The sequence below is a fragment of the Symphalangus syndactylus genome, chromosome 4 (assembly GCF_028878055.3).
Source record: "Symphalangus syndactylus isolate Jambi chromosome 4, NHGRI_mSymSyn1-v2.1_pri, whole genome shotgun sequence".
Taxonomy (NCBI): Eukaryota; Metazoa; Chordata; class Mammalia; order Primates; family Hylobatidae; genus Symphalangus; species Symphalangus syndactylus.
This window is the reverse complement of record NC_072426.2, coordinates 35427860-35450824: the sequence shown is the minus strand read 5'-3', so window position 1 is coordinate 35450824 and position 22965 is coordinate 35427860. Positions and strand designations below refer to the sequence as shown.

The following is a 22965-nucleotide window of genomic DNA, read 5'->3' as shown; positions in this document are numbered from 1 at the left end:
TGGTTGTTAAGCTTAATGAAATTGATAAAAGCTCTGGACGTGCTCCTGAGAAAAATGCCCCCATGGCACATTCCAACAGGCCTCGCATTACCATCCCTTGGGTTCCAGGCTGCCGAAGCTCTTGGGGACATCAGGTCATCTACAGTGGGGGACATCAGGTCATCTACAATGGTGGACAGCGAGGCAAATTCCTCAGGCTATTTTCTCTGGGCTGGAAAGGTCTGGAAGGTGACTGTGAAAAGTATAGTTGAACTAGGCCTTAAAGAGCAGTAGAATTTAGCTGGATTGTGGGTGGAAAGACATCTGAAGCTTTGAAAGGAGGCAGATTCCCTCAGGCCTTGAGGGTATTTAGTTCAGAATACTGATAAATCAGTTTGGGCAGGTAAACAACAACAAAAAAAAGAACTGGAATGTGGACAGTCTTAACTTCTGAAGGGTTTAGACTGCCCATGTTGGAAAATAAAGTGTCTGCATTGATATGTCAATGGGGAGAACATGATCAAACAAAAGGAAAGAATAAGAAAAATCATAGGAAGCCCAAGATCCAGAGTCAATCAGCCTGGTACGAGCTCCTCCATTTACGAGCTATGAGGTCTTTGACATGTGAGCAACTTCTGTGAGTCCCCATCTCCTGAGCTGTGAATTGGAAATAATAATAGAAGCTACTAATGGGGTTGTTGTGAGAATAAAATGAAGTTGTTTGGTGCTTAGTACAGTGTGTGATAATGCATAAATAGTCAATTAATGGTGCATAAGTACTATGATATGCTCCTGCTGCCCCTAATATTGTTCAAGAAGGACAAGTCTCAGCAACCTGCTTGAACCTGATTTTTTTTGGGGGGGTGGGGGCGGGGAATGAAAACAAGAGGAAAATGATTGATTTCTGGATTTGAATATAGCTTTAAAATCTCCCTTTTCCAAGTTGAAATTGCATTAACAAAAAACAATAAGGGCAGAAACAAGGGGGCAAAATGCTGTGTGTACTTCTGAGGATTTTAAAATAAGTACATTCAACCCTTTATTATTTCTCCTAAGAGGAAATATTATGGATAATTCAAATAATTTACTCTGATCCAAATAAACATTTTAAAATTGTATGTGTTACTCTTAATAGCAGGTTTACCATGTTTTTTGGCCAATATTTAAATTAATCAGCATGTGATTGTTGTTCCCCAAAGCCTTTTAAACAGTAAGATAAAATGAGGTTATCAGAGATAATTTGTGAAGCAGCCAGGTTTCCCTCGAGTAGGTAATAAGGCTGACCACTAGTTTTGGAAATGATATCTTGGGTGGTCTGGAGCCAGACTGCTTAGGTTCCAATCTCTGATGGCTCCTCCCCCAGGCCAGTCATTTTGCTTCTCTAAACCTCAGTTTCTTCCTATAGGTAAAATAAAAGTAGTAATATCCCTTCCTCATAGGGTATGTGCACTGAGTCCTCAGTAAGGTGCCTGGTACACAGTAAGCATTTGCCAGCCTGTAAGAATTTCGCAGCATGGAATTTTGTGACCAAAGCACTATAGTCCTCTTACTGGTATATTATTTTCTTTAATATACTCATAAAGAATTTAGTTCAGGAAAGCATGTAATAATGTGGGAGCTATTTATGATCTTTAGTCACAGCTTAATGTATTGATGTACACAGCCAGGGTTGTTTAGACCATTTTCCAAGCCATGGAGTACAATGTTACTCCATGGCTTGGAAAATTTGAAAGAATTTTTAGCCACAATTTTCATTATGGTTTTTTTTTTTTTTTTTTTTTTTTTTTACTTATCTATCTTCAGCTGTAACAGGGTGATTGGTGCCTTTCTAAAGAGCTTTGGGTTTCTTGTGCATTAAAGTGTCTGGGCCCTAGAATTTACTTGGCTCATAAACTTATGAGATGGAACAATACAAGATTGGTTTAAGGTACATTATACTTGCATGTATGACAGTTATTTTTTATTTGGTTTATGCTAAGCACCTGGAGATCATCTCCCACAGTGCCTTAAAGATAGTAGACTCAAATATTTATTGAATGAATGTAATGTATAATAAAATGCATTGCATTTTTTTTCCTGAGGATATCTTTCCCTCACTTTAGAAAATCTAACTTTAAAAAAAGAGAGATGGGAAAGATCATGCTGATATTTCAAGACCGAAGTATTATGGAAAATGTGAACTTGGAGATCTACCATTTGTATTTTCTGGAAGTGCTATCATTTTCACAAGCCTGTTTCTCCCATAGGGTCTTTGCATTATTAGCTGTTCCGTTTCTCTGGAATATTCTTCCCTCAGATGGTGCTTGGCCCAGATAAGATGTCACCTCCTCATAGAAGTCCTCCCTGACCACCTAATCTCACTCACTTTCTATTACATCATTTTGTTTTATTTATTGTAGCATATTACCAGGTGATTATTTCTTTTTTTAATTGTTTATCCTCATCCTTACTGGACAGGAAGTACCCTGAGGTCAGAGGTCAAGCCTACATGTTTACTGTTGTCTTCCCAGGATCTGTTATAGTGCCAGGCATTTCATAGATACTCAACAAATATTTTGTCAATTTGTTGAATTAATAAAGATCAGGGTATGGTTTTTTAGTGTTATCTTAACACATAGCAATAATTTCTAATCTTTTGAGTCACATTTACCTTTCAGAATTGGATTAAAATTTTGAAACTCTTCCTTAATGAAAATTTACATACACAATTTTTGCATATAATTTAAGTTCATGGATCTCAGGCTAAGAACCTCAGCTCTAAAAGTGTATATACAAATATTAAGAAAATCTAATTGCACTATTGAGCTAAATGTCACCAAAAAATTAATTACTACAAAAGAATTATAAATTTTAATGCTCATATTTTTACAGTAATCAATTACATGTTGCCTTTGGAGAATTTTGCAACCCTCCAGAGGAAAAAAAAAGACTACCTATAAATGTTATATATTTTATTTATATGCTGGAAAGGATTTAGGGCCTACAGAAAAAGGCTAATAAAAATATATACCGTACAGCAATATAAAATGTATTTCAAATAGGTAAGAAAAAATGAGTCGAAGGAAAAAAATAAGGCTAAGAACATAAGATAGGGCCATGAGAGAGATTCGTACTCAAAATTTATGCCATGAAATTCAACACTCTTGCTAGAAGACAGTAATAAATTTTGTTCTCAGTTTTTGAGCAGGCAATGCAAAGGAGAAAAAAATCAGTTATGCCTTGCAGAGGGTCATATTTTATATATACTTATGCATGAATATATGTATATGTATATAATAGAAACTACCTCTTAAAAGAAGAAAGCTTGAGTATTGTAATAAGGTATAAAGAGATATATTTCTGGTGTTTTGTTTTTGGTATGTGCCCTTGTAGGTGAGCCTGAAATAACCCATTAAAAAATGCTTTAAAATGACTAGCACTTTGAATGTTTATAATTAAGGTTTTATGGCTTATTGTAATTTTTGTCAGCAGTAGACCTTTGGAAGGAGGCCTCATTACACCAGTAAGGAGAGATGGAGCTGGTGCAATGAAGACAATGGGTTTTCTCCGTTTTCTTACAGCCCCTCTTTTTACCTAACCAAGCAGAGAGACACTTCCCCTCCGTCATTCCACCATTTCCATTGTTACACACTATTTAATAAAATGCCCGAAGCTCTCATTCTCTTCTTAAAGAGGCATGCACCTAGGACATTGACTAAAGCAAGTTATTCCTGCTAACCTTAGTTTCCTTGGATAGGAGACTATCTGGGACTTCTACGCTTTCTTTCCTTGAGAGAGCAAATACAATAACTAGCTTCTTTAGAACATTATGTGGATTTGTGGCATTCTCTGAGGGGCTATAAATGGATCACATTGACAGCTTTATTTGTCATTCTTAAATGGAATGTGTTTTTTTCCCCTTTGTGTTAGATCAAAATCAGATGGCATTTCTTATTTCAATGTGGAATGTTTTTACTCTCATAATTGCAAAAGTGCATTCATAACTGAAACTATTCTAATTTACAAAATTTGTGTTTCATGATTTGGGGGCATGAGAAAAATGTGACTGAGGGAAAACATCTTATGCAACATTTGAGTTTTGCCTATTTATTGAGATCCTGATACAGTTGCTAGAATTCTGTCACCATATGGAAGCAGAGACAATTATATTGCATTTGATGACATGAATTTTAGAAGCTAAGATATAAAAAGGCATATCCAGCAGAATATCTACAATCCAGAGACTTAGGCATTTTTGAAATATCTTCTCTCCTTTGTGTCCCCTCCAGCATGTCTGTGGACTTTGTCCTCCTTTCCTCCCCTTGCAGTGACTCTTATTCAATATATACAGTAGCAAAAATGAAGATAATAGGTTTGGAAAATACTACCTTCATATCTTAGCACACATCTTATATCATAAAACCAGTTGCATCTGCTCAGGTGAAGTGTTTCATTCAAAAACCCCTATCATTCCCATTCACCCACTACTAAGCCTGAATGAGAACGGAAATCTTCCTACTTTCATTTCTTATATCCATTCAAAGCTCTCAATGCTCTTGTGACTGACCCCAACTCTGTGCAAAATGTACCCCTAGCCTGGCGTTTAAAAATCCTGAGTTGGATTTTTAAATGCCAGCCTAGAGGTACACGTTTCTCACTGAATGTATATCTTTTCATACTTATTTCACACACTCACACTTTCAAAAAAGTTGTCTTTATTCATAATCTACTATGTGTTAGACACCGAATTGCATCAGATACTCTCTGCCTCCATTTAGCCTATGGACTAGGAGGGAAGACAGACAATAAAAGAATGACACATATGAATATGGAATCAAAACTGTTCTAAGTGCTACAAAAGAGAGATAGAAGGTTCTGTAAAATGGGATCCAAATGATGCACAGGCATCAACTAGACCAGGCATACATGCAGAAGGCATGCTACATGGGGAAGTCCTCTAGAAGGAGACAGAACAGGCAGCATGAAAGACTGAGGGAAGGTTGGGCGCAGTGGCTCATGCCTGTAATGCCAGCACTTTGGGAGGCTGAGGCGGGCGGATCACAAGATCAGGAGTTCGAGACCAGCCTGGCCAACATGGTGAAACCCCGTCTCTACCAAAAAAAATACAAAAATTAGCTGGGCATGGTAGCATGCGCTTGTAATCCCAGCTGCTCAAGAGGCTGAGGCAGGAGAATTGCTTGAACCCAGGAGGCAGAGGCTGCAGTGAGCCGAGATTGCACCGCTGCAGTGAGCCGAGATTGCGCCACTGCACTCCAGCCTGGGTGACACAGCAAGATTCTGTCTCAAAAAAAAAAAAAAAAAAAAAAAAAAATACTGAGGGAAGGCCACACTGTCTGGAATACAGAAGAGGAGTGAACTGCTTAAGTCTGGAGATGTCATCAGGCCCATCACCATCGGAGCTTTTTAGCCATATCAAGAAATATGCCTTTATCCCAGGACCAGTGAGAAGATTGAGGATTTTTGTTTTTGGTTTTTTTGGTGAGGGTGTGGGGAGTGCTGTAGTTAGTTACATCATCAGTTTTACACTTTGAAAATATATTTCTAGCTACCATGTGGAATATGGGTTGGCAAGGGGGAAAAGTATGCAGATCAGTGAAATATTTCAGTAGAGAGATAGTGATACCCTGGCCTAAAGGAGAAGGATGAGGTATTAGTGACTTCCAAAAGGTGAATGGATTCAAGAGATACGTAGGAGGTAAAATTGAAAGGCCACCTTCTGTGATATCTATGTGCACCCCATGAGGAAGTGTCAGGGAACAATGGAGGAGGAACATGTGTTTGAAAACAGATGCTAAGTTCAGTGTTGGATGTGTTGAGTTTGAGATGTCTTGAGACATCACAGGAGACAGCAGACAGACATTGGATTATGGGTGTGGGGCTTGTCAGAGATATAAACTTCTGACTCATCATGACATTCATAGGTCTGGAGGCAGATAAGATTGCTTAGAGAAAGATAATGAAGCAAGTTATAGAAGAAAACACTGAGACCAAAATGCCTGGAGGAAATCAAACCCATAATGGCCCAGTAGTGAAAGATGAGCCCACAGAGGATGAAAGAATAGCAAAAGAAGCAGAAGGAAACGCAGGGATTCCTGGGTCATGGGGGGCAGAGGAGCAAGGGTTCTAGGAAAGTAGCAGTGGTCAGCTGAGTTGAAAGAAGACTGAGAAATGTGTGTTTTATCGAGCACGGAGGGAGGGTACTGGTCAGGGGAGAATTACTTTTGAATTAAAATAAAGAGAAATTGCTAAGTGATATGTACAGGAAATACAGTTGTAACTAGTTCTGTCTGTCGTCCTGCCTGGTTGAGAGTATTTTACATGTTCGTGTCTTACATCTGTCTCAAAAAGATTCTTGAGGAGTAGACAAGATAGAGAAAAAAAATCATTGGCCTATTGGTGACCACTAGAAAGAGAGAGAAACTAGGATGGAGTTTGAGTATAGAACAGTCTGAGGTTGGCCGGGCGCACTGGCTCACGCCTGTAATCCCAGCACGTTGGGAGGCGAGGCGGACGGATCACGAGGTCAGGAGACCGAGACCATCCTGGCTAACACGGTGAAACCCCGTCTCTACTAAAAAATACAAAAAAGTAGCCGGGCGTGGTGGCAGGCGCCTGTAGTCCCAGCTACTCGGGAGGCTGAGGCAGGAGAATGGCGTGAACCCCAGAGGCGGAGCTTGCAGTGAGCTGAGATCGCACCACTGCACTCCAGCCAGGGCAACAGAGTGAGACTCTGTCTCAGAAAAAAAAAAAAAAAAGTCTGAGGTTCTGAGGTCTGAATTGGAGAGAAAAGATTGAACCTGAATACCAAGAGTATTGTATGAGCACAGCCCCACCTGTTTCTCCCATCAGTGGTGCTCCTACAGCCAGGGTAAAAAAATGTCACAAAGCAGTGCTGGCTTGCTTCTCCCACCTGCTTGCATTGCTGTGTGGGGAGCAGGGCAGGGGTGGTGGGAGCCTGGGACATCACAGAGCACATGTTTGGGGACTTCCGTGAGCTGCAGCCTCAGTTTTCCTTCCTGCTTCTGCTTCAGCACCAAAGTTGGTACCCCACCCAGAGTAGGGGTAGAGTGGACGTCACTGTCTCAGAACAGGAAACAAGGTGATAAGGCAGAGGTTAGACTGCACTGCTGTGAGCTGTCACTGGGAGGTAAGAGAAGAAAGATAAGTGTCTATGATTATTTGCAGTGGTTTGCCTATGAAGAGGAAGTTAGAGATTGGGGGCAACTGGAGAGAGATAAGGCTGAGTAAACATTTATTCATTCAACAAATATCAACCTATCTTATATGTACTAGGCATTAGGACGAGGACAGGCACCAGGAAGACATATTCCATCCCTCATGGAAAATCTACCATAAAATATACTTATGCCATAAAATAAATTCATGTGATAATCTCAAATGCATTTTGTAATCTGATGTCTTAAAACAAGTGCAACATTTTTTCTCAGATGTAAATACTTACTTGATTTTTATAAAATAGTCAAATTTGTGTTTTAAGAGAAAAATTGCACATCAACTTCTACTTTTTTCTCTCTCTCATTTTCTCTTTTCATTCTTTTTGTCTTTCAAATCAGACAGTCTTGCTGTTGTCACTTATTATTATAAAATATTTTCTAAAATGGTGTCCTTAACCCTATGTTCAGAGCCTTTCACAGTGCTATTTGACTGAAAATATCCTTCAATCTCCTATAATTTTTAGAGCATTGAATATTACCCCATGGAAGTTAGAAATGTGAATAAAGCAAGGTTTCTCTAGCTAGACTGTAAACTTCCTGATAGCAAAGGCACTGCTGCTTGTATAGCTATCTAGAATAAAGCCAGAGTACTATAAATGCGGCTTTCACAGGAAGGGTACAATTAAGGATCCTTGGTTTGTAGAAGAGGAGGGTACAATGAATTCTTAACCAAGGATTCAGGAAGACCCCTGAAGGAGGTGGCATTTAAACTTGCTGTTAATTCATGTGTTCATCGCATCACTATTCACAATAGCAAAGACATGGAATCAACCTAGGTGCCCATCAGTGATGGATTGGATAAAGAAAATGTGGTGTACATACACCATGGAATACTTCATAGCCATAAAAGTAACAAAATCATGTCCCTTGCCTCAATGTGAATGCAGCTGGAGGCCATCATCCTAAGTGAATTATCACAGAAATGGTAAACCAAATACCGTATATTCTCACTTATGAGTGGGAGCTAAATGTTGGGTACACATGGACATAAAGATGGGAACAACAGACACTGGGGACTACTAGATAGGGAGGGAGGGAGGGGCAAGGGCTGAACAACTACCTATTGGGTACTATGCTTACTACCTGGGTAACAGGATGATTTGTACCCCAAACCTCAGCATCACACATTATATCTATGTAACAAACCTGCACATATATCCCTTGAATATAAAATAAAAGTTGAAATTATATTTTTTAAAAAAATAAAATCTTAGTTCTTTGAAATAAATAAATACAACTGTGTGTTAAAAGTCGAGTATTTCAGGCTGGGCATGGTGGCTCACGCCTGCAATCCCAGCACTTTGGGAGGTCGAGGCAGGCGGATCACGAGGTCAGGAGGTCGAGACTATCCTCGCTAACACAGTGAAATCCCGTTTCTAATAAAAATACAAAAAAAATTAGCCGGGCGTGGTGGCGGGCGCCTGTAGTCCCAGCTACTCGGGAGGCTGAGGCAGGAGAATGGCGTGAACTTGGGAGGCGGAGCTTGCAGTGAGCCGAGATCACGCGACTGCACTCCAGCCTGGGGGACAGAGCGAGACTCCGTCACAAAAAAAAAAAAGATGAGCATTTCAGACGGCAGAAAGCTACTAACCAAGGTCTCAGAGGCAGGAAGCAACTTTTGGCAGGGGTTAGGGGGTGGGGAGCGTTTGATAGTGAGGGGAGATGGTTTAGAATGTCTAGAGAGGTTATGTGGAAAGTGGTAAAACGTATTGATCTCAGATCTTGGAAAGCTGTGCTTGAAAAGTTTGTCCTGTTGAGGTCTGTTGAAGAGCTGTTAGAATTTTTCAAGCAAGGGGAGAAGCATGAGGTTTAAGAAAAAGGCTAGAAGCACCCGGAAACCTGGGAAATGATGGGAGATTGGAAGCAGGAATACATTAGATGAGAGGTCATTTCCTACATGGGAGATGGAGGATGGTGGGTGAGTTTCTGAACTATGACGGTGACCTTGGATATGTCAATGGGAAATAGGGCTTTTTGTATGCAAGATGGCCATAATCTAATCATTGGATATGTGTGTTTTGGGGCGTAAGAGAATGAAGATGATGCCAAGTGTCAAACCAGGGAGAGTGGCAGTGCCATTGATTTTAAGGAACAGGGAAAAAAGGCAAATTCAGGAGAGGATGGGGATGAAGATCTAGTTCACAAAAGCATCCAAGAAGATGTAATTTAAGCTCTAGATGTGAATGAAGTTGCTGCCAAGTGGAGAACCTTGTGGAAGGCCCATGTTTAAGGGAAGGCAGAAGAAGAGAAGCCAGAAGAAGAAAATTCAGGGGAGTTTCTTGAGATGGGAATTGAGGTTTCAGGGAAGTCAAGTAAAAGATGTGGATTTCAAGGAAGAGGCCTCATGCTGTGATTTGTTTCACTGATACAATCACTAGGTTGTGCCTTTTCTCTTTATCTTCCTTTCCCTGTGGCATGGCCCCACGAAATGGGCTGTGCAGCTGTCCGTTTTGTCTCACATCTGGGTCCACACTTCATTTTTGCAGCTCTGCCCTTACTCATTAATGAGCAGCAACTGGCCTGGAGCCACTGGCAATCAACAATTTCCTTCAGAAACTCCTCCTTACTGTTGAGAAAATGACTTAGTAAAGAAGCTGCTTGTGTCTTTGTTAGAGAGGCACAGAAAGGGAGGAGAGCTGGATGATTTGCTAATTGGGAGTTATTGGTTTTATATTTAAGGTTTTCCTGATTCAAGCTTCAGGTTTGTTTCTAGGAATAATACAGTTTTTACAGCAATAATAACTACCTCCAAGCAAAAGTACTGTTTTGCCTTTCAGTTTTTATATTGGGTAGTCAGTCATACTCATAAAATAGTCCATTTTATCTCAATGCCTCTATTTCAGGTTTTACATGAAAAATTTCTCAATGAATTTTTTATTAGGAGGATAAAATATTTGGTTTCTTTGGAGGAAGTGGTATGTTTTCTCCTAAGAATAGGACTTACAGGGTTTCTCCTAAGAATAGGACTTTGTTTTCCTTTCACCTAAATTACCAAGAAATTCAAATCCAAATTATAACTTTAATCACTTCAACTGTGTTGACCAGTATATATGGCCTATATATATAATATATATATATATCTTTTATTTATGTTTCATTAATTTCTTGGAAAACACCTCAAATCCTCAAGGTAAAAAGAAAGTCATGGCATAAATAAATAATTTTACTGTTAACTAAATTAGTTTCCAAACATTATCTCATTTGACTATCAAAACAGTCCCACTGAGTAACTGGTATTATTACTTCCACCTGGAAGATGAGGGCAGCATCACCACGAAGTTAAGGACTTAAAAGTTCACTCAGATGAAAACTATGAGTGCAATTTGACCCCAGATATTCTGTCTTCAAAGGCAGTAGTCATTTCAGCCTTCTTTGCTCTAACTTTTGTAAGCAACTAGGAGATTTGTAAATGGCATGTAGTTGGCTGGCATACTTCTCATTCTCATGAGAAATAATCACTGACATGAAACTAATATTATTTGAGTGGTTTTCTTCTTGATAGTGAAACATTCCATGCTTGTATATATCTCTTTCCTAGGTTTTATAATAATCAGGAAGCACATGAAAGAGGCCTCTTCATCAAGCATTCTTGACTAAGTTATGAAAATGGAATTGAAGTTTATTTTCCCCCTTCATATGGTGAGTAACTGCTAATTTAGGTAACAGAAATGGTTTACCCCTTTCTTACAATATTTAACAAAGAAATGGAAAAGCATATTGTGTAAAGATGGCATAACTTATGAAAAATATCTAGATTGTCTTCCTTATGTTTCACAAAAAATAGAAATATTTCATTTTTTAGTTCAATTACGGGTTTTATAAATTCTAGTTGAATATGTTTTATCTGGTTTAGAATTTGAGTCATTTGGACCTACATATGAGTTTTGATTACTAAAATAATATAACTCTTCTACCCACTTTATACACAGTTAAAATTCTTCAGTGCGTAGCATTTTGTACAGGAAATTGACATGTGGACTCTGAAAAGTCATGGCCATATACAAGGAAGATTTAGAAATGACCAGATTGCTGTGCATGGCATTTCTCTTTTTCCCAGATGCCTTAGCTTGGAGCATCCGCCCTTTTTGGCCTGGGCACTGAATGTCTTTAATTAGAAAATCTTATTAGAACTAGAGTCATCCCAAGTGAGTAAAATCAGCTTTTGAAAAAAGGTCCACATTATTGAGTTTTTTCCCCAGAGTATTGTGCCTAAAAAACGTAGAATTATTTGAAATGGACGGTTTACTCTCCTTTGTCCACCCATAATATTATTTGTTATTTTCACTCTTCATTGTATTTTATTTTTCTTCATATGTTTATATGTTCTAATGCATATTTAAAAGAAAAACTCTCTGTGTGTAGCTGCAAATATTGTAAAATTTCATTTATTCCAAAGAATTAAGATGGTGGGCATATCTGAATTTGTGGGAAAGCTGAATTATAGATAACTCTTAAACAAATGTGGCTTTTATTACCTTTAACTACATATAGTAACTTCAACAAATCATAATAAAGTAGAAGTCCTTAAGGAGACCTGTTATAATAAATCATATGAACATTTTGTTATTAGCATATAGATTGGATGTATGTAGGAACTTGTAAAGTGCCTGAGGTTCCTTGAAAATTGTTTATTCTGTGTCTAAAAAGTGTACATAAGACTGAAAATAAATGTTTAAAACACCATATATTATTCACCTATAAATAAAGTATTTACAAAGCAAAAGTAAACGTCCACCCAGCTCATGAACAAATTATCAAAAGATTTTAAATTTATTGAAGTCCCAAATTAATGAGATATTACCATGTGTACATAAATAAAGAATAAAATTTGCTGATCCTTCTCTCATATGGGTATTTGTGCTAATGAACCAGGATCCTATTTACACTATTAGTCCCCAAAGTAATTGCTTATTTGAAGAAGTTCTGTCTTATGGGTTTTCAGTTAATTAAATCTATTTGCATTTTATGCACACATTTCAAATTCTCAAGCCCTATGTTTCATAAGCCAGATTCAAATATGTTCATGTAATAATATCTCTCATTAAGGCTGTAGTCTTTCATTTTTAAAGGAACATTCAGAATAGCCATATGCATAAAACACTTATTAATAAAATCCTATCAATATTTTAGAAAAGTCAATCCATTAAATGTTATTTTTTTAGTTTAAATTTTCCTATTCGTAATGGTGATTACTATGCTGAACAGACTTCCAATCTCTAATGTTTCAGTTAACTTAATTTATTCAATGATTTTTTTCCTTTGATTTTGCATGTCAGTTTTTAACTTCTAATATGCCTTTAGAATTACAAGCACGCTTTTCAAGGTACGTGCGTATTAACCAGTTGATCTTGCCTACCCAATTGGAGCAAAAATATGGAGCAAAACTTTTCTAGTTTTAATACTGAAGAACAGAGTACAATAATTCAGAAAGTTAGAGAGATTTTAAATGGTATAGTTTTCAGGTAGTTGTCAAATGTTTGACCAAGAAGTTGGGAATTAAAGTACGTAAGTGATAAAAATTGTAAACGTCTTCATTACATCCAAACTATGGAAACCTTTCATTGCTACCCTACCTTGGAAGCTTGAAAAAGATACTGAAATTAGGAGGTAGAAGAAGTAGAGGGACTGGCCAGAAGGAGGGCGGGGCCGGGAAGCTCTGCAGGGTCCATGCTGTGTAGCAAGGCAAGGCCAGACATTGGGGAAGGTACCCAGGGGCACAATTTGGAAAGCAGGTTTGAAATCTAGTTTGGAAATCATGCCTTACTAAACTTTCTTTAGGGAGTTATTACATGCTCACCTATTTCAGTGTTTAGGTGTATTAGAGTGCATCTAGGTGTATTCCTCTTTGCAAAGATGTAAAATGCAAAATCTGAATACATTTAGATTCAAAAATTCCAGCCCAGTATTATATCTGAATCAATAAAGAGTAAAGTATCCAAGAGGAAAAAAGAAAGAAAGAAATGATATCCTAAAATCAGGACAAGCATGACACTTATTTTATTCTTTTACATAGAACAATATTGGACAATAATGTGCTTTTGTTCTCATCTTAACATGGGATTACACTATAACTATAAGAAGAAAAACAATTTTTGATACCCCGAAAAACTCATATGTCTTATAATAAGCAAATTTCATTCAGTTAATTGTTATTGATTCATTTAAGCAATGATCTATGTAAAGTGTAATACCAATAGTCTCCTAAGAAGATATCATTTTCACTGGAATTGCCCTAAGGAAGCATTTCTTCTCATTTAGAGAAAGTAGGGATAAAGCACTTGTATTACCATTTGTATAAATTTTTAATACTGAATAAAATATTAGTATTTAGCTTAATATTGATTCCCAACATAATATTCCTCCATAATGGCATGCTAATTGGTTAGAATTAAATCAGACAGATTCAAGAACACTGAGAATAGACCATCTAGCACTTGTAATTTTTTTCATTAGTTTCCAGAATTCCAGTTAAAATGGAATTAATCTGTCGATTAAAAGACCATGGAAAAATAAAAGTTCTGTGCCCTATGTCATGTGCACCGCCTTTCCCTCCCACTGCTCCATGCCCACCATAAGAAGGAGCAGAAGAGGAAAGAGGGCAAATGAAATACACATGAAATTCACATGCGAATTTCAACCTCAATGTCACTGTGTTCAAGAGTGAGACAGTCTACATGCATTCTAGCTCTGTAACTTACTATCTGTGGGAACTTAGGCATTTTACATAAGTCTCTGGGAGCCACAATTTCCTCATCAGTAATATTAGTCTAACAGTATCAGCCTCTTAGAGTCGTAGAGGAAGTAAAACAGAGGTTCCCAATAGGAGGAAATTTTGCCCGCCAGGAGACATTTGGTAATGACTGGAGATCGTTTTGGCTATAACGATTGGAGGGGTTGAGTGTGCTACTGGTATCTAGGGAGGCCAGGGATGCTTGCTAATATCCCTAGATGCACAGGACGGCCCCCAACAACAGAGTCATCTGGCCAAAAAAATCAGTGGTATCAAGGTTGAGAAACCCTGGAGTAATGTGAAGTAATATATGCAATGAGCACAATGCCTCATACACAATACACCCTCAAAAATATTAGTATAATTATGTTGTTACTGTTGTCATTTGAGAAGGAACTCCACATCACCCAAATGGTATCAGTACTGAGTACTATCAACAGTTCAGCAAGCCCATCCCAGTACAGTTAGTCATGCCTATCTGCTAAGTTATCCACTTGAAGTGGCCAATATATAGGTGCCTTTAGGAGTAGAGTGACCCGCTTAATACTTGACTAGTCTAGAAGGCACATAGATATGATTATAGCGAAGTTCAGGGGCCGCCATTTAATTTCTCAGAAAGTAGTCGTTTAATCTTCTTAGAAATTGGAAGAAATAGAAAAAGACAAATAAAAAGTAACTTACAGGCCAGGCGCAGTGGCTCACGCCTGTAATCCCAGCCCTTTGGGAGGCGGAGGCCAGTGGATCACCTGAGGTCAGGAGTTTGAGACCAGCCTGGCTAACATGGTGCAAACCCATTTCAACTAAAAATACAGAAAATTAGCCAGGCATGGTGGTGCACACCTGTAATCCTAGCTACTTGGGAGGCTGAAGCTGGAGAATCACTTGAACCCAGGAGGCAGAGGTTGCAGTGAGCCGAGGTCGCACCCTAGCACCCCAGCTTGGGCAACAAGAGCGAAACTCCGTGTAAAAAAAAAAAAAAAGTAACTTATAGTACCAAGTGACTGTTAATTTTTTAACTTCTGCTGTTAGTAATGCATCAGGAGTCTCTTGATGATCATGTTTTACTTTATAAAATAAGCTAATATTTGGACAAATGGCTCAGAAATATGGTCTGATTAATATAAGATCTTGATTAATTGGTTATATGATACATGAATATTATCAATTTCAAAACCAGTTGAATGCATCAAAATAGTTTTGACTTGATGCTAAACTATTTTAAAGGGGAAAAAAAATCTTGGTTAATGCAAGAGTTTTGAGGTCAGAGTTTGCATTTCAGCTTTACAATCTTCAAGCTGTGTGACCTTGGATAATTGACCTAATTTCTCTGCCCTCAGTTTCTTCATCTGTTTAATGGGCATAAGTTTACCTCGTAGGGCTCTTGAGAGAATTGAGACACAAAATATTTGGCATATATGAGAAGTGAGTAAATGAAAACAGTTATTATTTTCATCATCTTTATTATTTTGACTCTAAAGTAATTCTGGGGACTTTGCATTGCCTTGTAGTTCTAATTATAGCCTTCTCTTCTCACTGTAAAGAATGACAACTATGATGTTAAGTACTTTTTACTGACAGAGAAACTTCAAATTACATTTGTTACCTCAATAAACAAAAATCTTAGACTCACTTCAAAAAAATTCATTTCTGAAGAAAAAAGAAAACTTACATATCAAATATGGAATTTCCCAGTAAGGATATTTTTAAGGAAATGGCAGATTTCCAAAATTAAAGAATGAATAATATACACATCTTTCTAGCGTACTTTAATATAGTTGATAATCCACTTTTTAATTAGCCACTTAATTATAAACCATTACAAATTTCCCCAGGTGAATGTAGTAACCTACTTCAGAGAGGGAAGTGGCTCTTTGAATGGGTATTCCTACTGTGAAATTTGACACTTTTTCAGCCCCAGTTTGTTCTAAACTTAAACAGCTCAGGAGAGATGGGAAAGAACTCTGTTTCATAACCTAATCATTTCTACTGCCAGGAAGGTTGAGTAGAAGGCTGAATTCTAAATTCACCTTTCATCAATGTTTAGATTTTTCCTTTTTCTTTATTCCCCAGAGAAGACCCCACTTTTTATGTGTGTTGCCATCATTCGTATGTTCTAAGTTTGAAAATAAAACATTCACAATTAATCCAAACTCTGGGTTCCTTCATTTTTCTTGGTGGTATGCTTTCTGCTTAACTCATGTTTCCCCAACTTAAAACTCTCAATAAGCAAAGGACTGAAAGGTACCTGAGAAGAGCATCTCAATGTCATAATAGACACTTGTTTAATTCCACAACCCAGACAATGTTAAGGAGGGACATTTTTAATCTATTCCTTAGCATTCAATGCTTGAAGTTCCCAAAGTTTAATCATTTTTTATCGTATATTCATAACCTTAGTCAAAAATGTGTTCAACTTACCAATTAGTCCAGTGGACATTTATTGATTTTTGTGTTGAATTCTCTCTTCCAGCTAGTTTTAGCTTTGTGTAGTTACAACTCTAGTATGTTTGCATTTAATTTTAAACTATCACCTATCATTAATGTCTTGCTCATATTCATTAAGCTAATGCAAAGAGGAGAGTTGAACTATTAATTTTAATGAATTTAACTGATAATTTTGCTTCCACCCTTGCCTTCTACAGTCTTTTTTCAATAAAGTATAAATCATATAATTTTGCTCCTTGACTCAGAATCCTCCATTGGCTCCCTGTTTCACACAGAGTCAGCCAGCAGTGACCTGCCTGACCTCACTTTCTTCCGGTTCCTCCCTCTCCCATTCTACTCTACTCCAGCTACCCTGCCAGAACATATAGTATGTTTCTGCCTCATGACCTTTTCACTTGCTGTTTCCTCTGTCTGGGATATTTTCTTCAGTCACACATCCATGACCTGCTCTCTCACTTCCATGAAGTCTTTTGTTCAAATCTCACCTTCTCAATAAGATCTTCACTAACTACCCTTCTAAAAATGCAATCTCTTCCCACACTTCCTAGTTCCCTTTTCTGATTTATTTCTCTCTTTGATACTTGCCAACTTCTGATAAATGATGTAATTCACTCATTGTTACAGTCTTTCTCCCTCATCTAAAACATAAGCTGCAGGCAGGCAATGATTGTTGTTGACTTTCACTGGTGTATCCCAACCATGTACTCCAGTGCCTGGTATTGGTTAAATTGAATTGAAGTCAAATTGCACCCTTATTCACCTCATTTCTTTTCCCTCAGAGCCTTAATTTGCCATTCTGCAATATAGTGATTGCATATTCTGGTGTTCTGCCTTTATTATAGTTTGTTTAGGAAAACTTTGATCCCCTTACCCACAGCTGGATTTGTGAGATGGAGGGCATGGTTTCATTGTATTTTCTTTTTGACCATTGATAAACTTTAACTAGGTAAGTTTGCATTTTAGCCATATTCCTTTCCTTATTATTTTTCCTATTGGGCAAGACACTGTTATCACCAAAATGGTAAATTTACTGGGATAAATTAGAATCATGATCAAAACACTCCTGGGTAAATCCTGAGGGAAAAAGAGGTAGATACAGATGAAAATGACAAGCTCCACAAGCAATTAAATGAAAAAACAAATGAGGATTAGTTTCCTTTGAACCTAGGCACACTTTTCCTAGCACACATGTTCCTAGCATAAATATTAGAGCCTTGAACCTGGTTCGAGAAAATACTTACCTACTGATGACAAGGAAGCCATAAATATAATTTATGACCAAAGATTAGTCACTGTTTATTATTGCTGGTGACACATGATACATACGGGGAGATCTGGCAGTGTTTCAGACATCTCCAGCCAGCCATTTATCATTTCATAGAAGAAGAGGAGGTATTTCTATATTAATGGCCTCTATAAAAGGAAGTGAGTGGAGGACCGTCTGACATGTTTTGTCATTGAGAATCAAAGGGACATTGACAATGTTAAAAATGTGTTGAGTGGATTACAGGTTTTGTATAAGTAGTTCTTCAAAATAACAATGTTCTATTTAAAAAAGAAAAAGAAGAAGAAGTAGAAGAAGAAAGGAACTATGTTCTATGTTGCTTAGCTCTCTCTTGTGCCTTTGAATGACATTTCTGGATGCGAGCTGAGAAACAAAAGCTTGATTTATCTCTAGAGCCAGCAACATTTTGAGCAGCTTGATAGCCTTGAGACCCTGCTGACTCACAGCCATGCTGCTGTCCCAGCACGGGTTTACACCGCAGATCGTTTTGATACAATATGCAGAGACCCAACATACCTACTCTCACTCCCAACTTAGCATTAATTCTCTATCTCAGTCTGTAACGTGGAATAAAACAAAGCCCAAAGCATGTTAATAACTTCCACTTGATTGAGAAGTGCAAACCCATGTTCCCTTTGTAACTACTATGTCTATGCAAGTGGAGACATAAAGCCCTTTGGGAGAAGACTTTAAATATGGGGTTGGAGATGTGAACAGCCAGGAAGGAACTTTGTCTCAGAAATGGTAGGAATAAGCCACTAAAAAGTTGTTTTAATATGGCCAATAACTTCTGTGATGCTTTGCAGAATTCTGAAGACACCATTAAAAATTAAATAAAAAGCCTCAGCTCAGTTTTGTGTATGCTTCAATAGGCAAAAATATATATTTAATGCAGAAGGTGTTGAATCTGAATTAGTACAAATATTATTAATTTAATGTTCATACTGCATTTTATGGTTTATAAACTGCTTAGCAATAATTTTATACATTTTTCCTCACAGCAGCTCTGTAAAATATATCAGCATTTTATTTTCCCATTTTATAGGTGAGGCAACCTTTAATAAGTGATCTGTTTCTTTCCTGTGCATATTCATTAACGGGTAAATGATTAATTTATGTCTACATGAACTTCATCATGCAGAGTATTTATTTTAGTGTGAGTTGGTATTTATTTTACCTGCAAAGCATTACAGTATCCAATTATATATGCATGTTTTAAAGGCAGTAAAGCAGCCACCAGTAGTTAATGCAACATTAAGTCAAAGATTTTAAAATCCACATAAATTCTGAGTTAGGGTATTTTAATCAACCATCCCTTTTTCATCCCCTTGGTTCACGTGGGTGAGAAATGGTCCTTCTATAAAATGACCACGTGGCATCTGGGGATTGGGACAGAAAAGATCTATTGAGATTTACAGAATTTACAATATTAACAGTAAAAGAACCAAGTGGTTTATAATTACATTTGGTGAGAACAAAATAAACAAATCTTATCATTTGCCTCTGCCTGTGGAATAGCTTGTGATTGTGAGGCATCTTTTTTGGTCTCTTTCTTCTTTCACTTTCTACCTTCATTTCTTCCTTTGTTTTCTTTATTAATTTTTGCATCAGTAAAATGGTTGCCTTAGCTGCTTGTATGGAGGAGCATAAGCAGCCATACATAAGTGACATGTTAAGGTTTCATAAATAGGGCAACACCCCCTGAAGCTGTCGCTGGCATTGTTTCTCCATATTGCATTATATTATATTGAGCTATAAGTAAAATTGCTTCTTTGAAAGTGTATGGTACTCAAAGGCCAAGGATCTCAAAATGCTCCCTAAGCACTGACTCAGCTAATACACTTCTAATATCATTCTACTACTCTAATCCTACAATTTAGAGAGGAAAAAGCACCAAAAATTTCAGTCATTTTATTCTAAGTCAGAATTTGTTTAATTAGAAACGTGCCTTCTTTCCATGATAATTTATAATATATAATTCTCCTTCATTTACAGATCTCAAGACTCTTAAATTTAGCCAATGAAGCTAAGATTTTAAAAAATTTATTGCAAGGAGTCCCTGACCTAATTCCACATGCAAAATTTCTGATAAAGTCTAAAGATTGGCTTGTTAGCTGAGCTGTCAAAGGCGCAGATGATTTAAAACACATTTTGTGTGTTAAATATTAAACTCTTTCTGAATCCAGAAATTCTCTTTCAAATTTAAAATGTATTTTTGAAACCAAAAAGTACTTACAAATCCAGAAACTGCCCTGATGTGAATTTAAAGGAAATATTTTTATTATTAAACATTTTGTACATAGTGAAATATAAAACCCATTACATTAGATCTACCAATAAGACAACATATTATGAGGTAATATTTTTAAATGTGTGATTTCCCATCGGGTCTGTTGGACAATATCTACTTAATTGGGGCATAGAAGTTTTAAAAACTGAATCTTTAAAACAAACAAGGGGCATTACTACAGAGGAATGTCACTGAAATATTCGTTTCAGACTTCTTGCATAGAGACTGGCTATAAAAGGAACAAGACAGGGCTGTACTTCAGTATACAGTTTCCTAACTCGGAGTTAGATACACTTGACCTGTGAGTGGGCATTGTAGATTATTTTTATATAATGAAGGCTTTTACTGTATGTATATAAATATGGAGATTTTGGCGATCTTACTCTCGGTGATAAAAATAGAAAATAATATATATATAAAATATATATACATATAGTCAAAAGAAGCATTTCAAATATTCGAGTACAAATTAAATATATGAAGTACATAAATTTTCTCCTTTAAAAAATCCTTCCAGGTAATAAAATATCCTAATGAAATGCTGTTACTGCTTTCCTTATGTGCCACCGTTGCAATATCTAGTACCCCCGGGCTTTTCCTAGTCCAAGACTTTTTTGATGGCATTTATTATCCCCATTTACATTTATTTGACCCATATTGCAGCTTCTAAATTGGATATATCATTTTCCCCTGAGAATTTCTTGTCCTTACCTAGCCTTACAGGAGAATTATGAATTTATTTCACTTTCTAGTGCAACAATGAACTGACTGGGCAGAGAACCAGATAAGACACCTCCCTTCCACTTCCTCATTTTCCACCGTCCCCTTATAGATCATGAGGTGCAAGTGAGCATCCCTTTATTGTAAATGTTGAACTGGGCTTGATTCCCAGGTTCTCAGTTTTGTAATCTCAGAACCCATTATTACAGTGTTTCTGTTTTCATTGATTGTCATCTTTGTATATATTATTCTGTTAGCTTTTGCCAAAATGAAACATTTCGAAGAGAGATGCTTATATGGAAAAACTGAAAAATCATTTTGTTCATGCTAAGTAAAAACACTGTATTCCCTTTCAAGGAGAATTTATATATAATCAGGTATTCATGATTTTTCAGAACAGCACATGGAGAATGTTACTGAAACTCCATCTTGCTTCCACATAAAGCCAGCACAGCACTTAGTCAATTATTACCTAGTATTTTCATGCAAGTGAATAAGTAGCATTTTAGCTTACAATTTCAGCATTTAGTTTACACATCACTTAAAATCTCTTATGAGTAAACATGCTTATCCATTAGAAATTGTTTTTATTTGATAGTGCAAGTACAGAAAAGGGAGATGCAAAAGGGCAAATGCAGTCAGTGTCTTTCCAGCAGTTGATAGGACAAGGAGATTCTGGGCCAGGAACACAAGTCTCTGGACCATGTAGCAAATGTGTCCCTGGTGAGAGAAAAATGCATTAGGTTGTCATGGCCTAAAAACACCAGCCATTTACACCTTCCGACGAATTCCCCTGATTCTGAACCCAGACTAACTTGGTAACCAGTTCATTGATTATGATTCTCCTTCCCATATACTTGGATTTATATCTATATCTATACCTTTAGAGAAAAATACGGCAATCAGTCAATATAGCTCATTAGCTTGATGGATATATTTTTATTGTAAATTAGCATATTGGCATGCTGCTATAAGGAAGCATTTTAATTAATGTGGTTGTTATCATTTTAAGATCATACAGCTCTCAGCCACACATACAGAGGTAGAACTTCCATTTCTGGAACAAGAGATGAGTCATTTCTTATTCACATTTGCTTATAAAAAATGCAGTCATCCCCATACATGCCATCATGATGCCTTCTCTACCCCACAGAAAAGAGAGCTAATGTTTATAAGAAATTACAGTCAGTTTACCACTATCCTCAGAGAAATGAAGTCTCTTCTGCAGGTTCCTGCAATCAGTAAGTAATTAGAGGTGACATTAAAACTCAGTTCTGAGATGTCCTTTCAACTAAACTTGTGTCTCTGCCTAGAATCAACTACTAGCAACATGCCCTGACTAGGAGAAACAGATGAGAGTTCTTTGGCTGCTAGAGAATAAGCACTGATCCTATTGGTTACTTCTTCTAAACAAGCCTAAACTCAGATCCCATGCCCAAGAAATGGGTGTTCTGTACCGGCCCCCCAATCTCGATGGATGTGTAGAAAAACCTTGTCTTATCATTTGGCTATGTATATTTTTTGGAGTCTGGTTTTAAAATGAATGACAATACAAAGGCATTTTGTTCATAGTGAACTTAAGTATTCATTGTATTCTCCTTACCTTGGAATTTGAAAAACAAAGAGAAACTATAGTTATTTTATCAAGCAGTTTGATAGTTGTCTTTCATATCTATTTATATCTCTTTATTTAGTCAGAGTATGTAATTAGTCATGAACCCAGTTTCCCTTATTACGTTTTGTCAGTTGAAATATTGTTTTGTTTCCGAGTATACATTTCTATTATTTACCTATAACTAATTTGAAAATGGTTTTAAATATATGTATTTGAAACTGCTGGAAAGAGGGGTGACAACACTCTTAACTGATTATAGACTTAGTGATGCACAGGTAAAATATTTTAGATTTGCACCACACACTTTAGGTATTAGAAGTATTATATTTCATGTTATGGAGACAGAAAATTCTGATGACTATTTTTTATCCTAAAGAGTAACAGACACCAAATGGCATTTATTCAGTCATTTTGATTTAGTTTAATAAGGTCATTCTTCCATCTTCAGGTAAACTATTTGGCCTAAACTGCTTCAAACATTAGAACCTTTACTTTGAGAAAAGATCATCGTCAAAGATAAAATTGTATCACCTACATCGGGAGCTCATTTCAGTGTTTAGTGTCCCTCCTCACTTTGAAGAAATTCTTCCTAACATATAACTCAAGTCAGCCCCCAAATGGCCCATATGTTCTCTTCTGCAAGTAATGTAATAAATATTTAATTAT

At 37.0% G+C, this 22965-nt stretch overlaps 1 protein-coding gene across 1 annotated transcript in view; it reads left to right on the top strand.

Annotated features, from left to right (window-relative positions):
- The first annotated feature begins 10752 nt into the window (after positions 1 to 10752).
- Positions 10753 to 22965, top strand: part of RHOBTB1 (Rho related BTB domain containing 1) — a 114926-nt gene continuing 102713 nt past the window's right edge. Inside the window, exon 1 of the mRNA XM_055274414.2 lies at positions 10753 to 10853. The gene's annotated coding sequence lies outside the window, so the exon portion shown is untranslated. The remainder of the gene's footprint in view (positions 10854 to 22965) is intronic.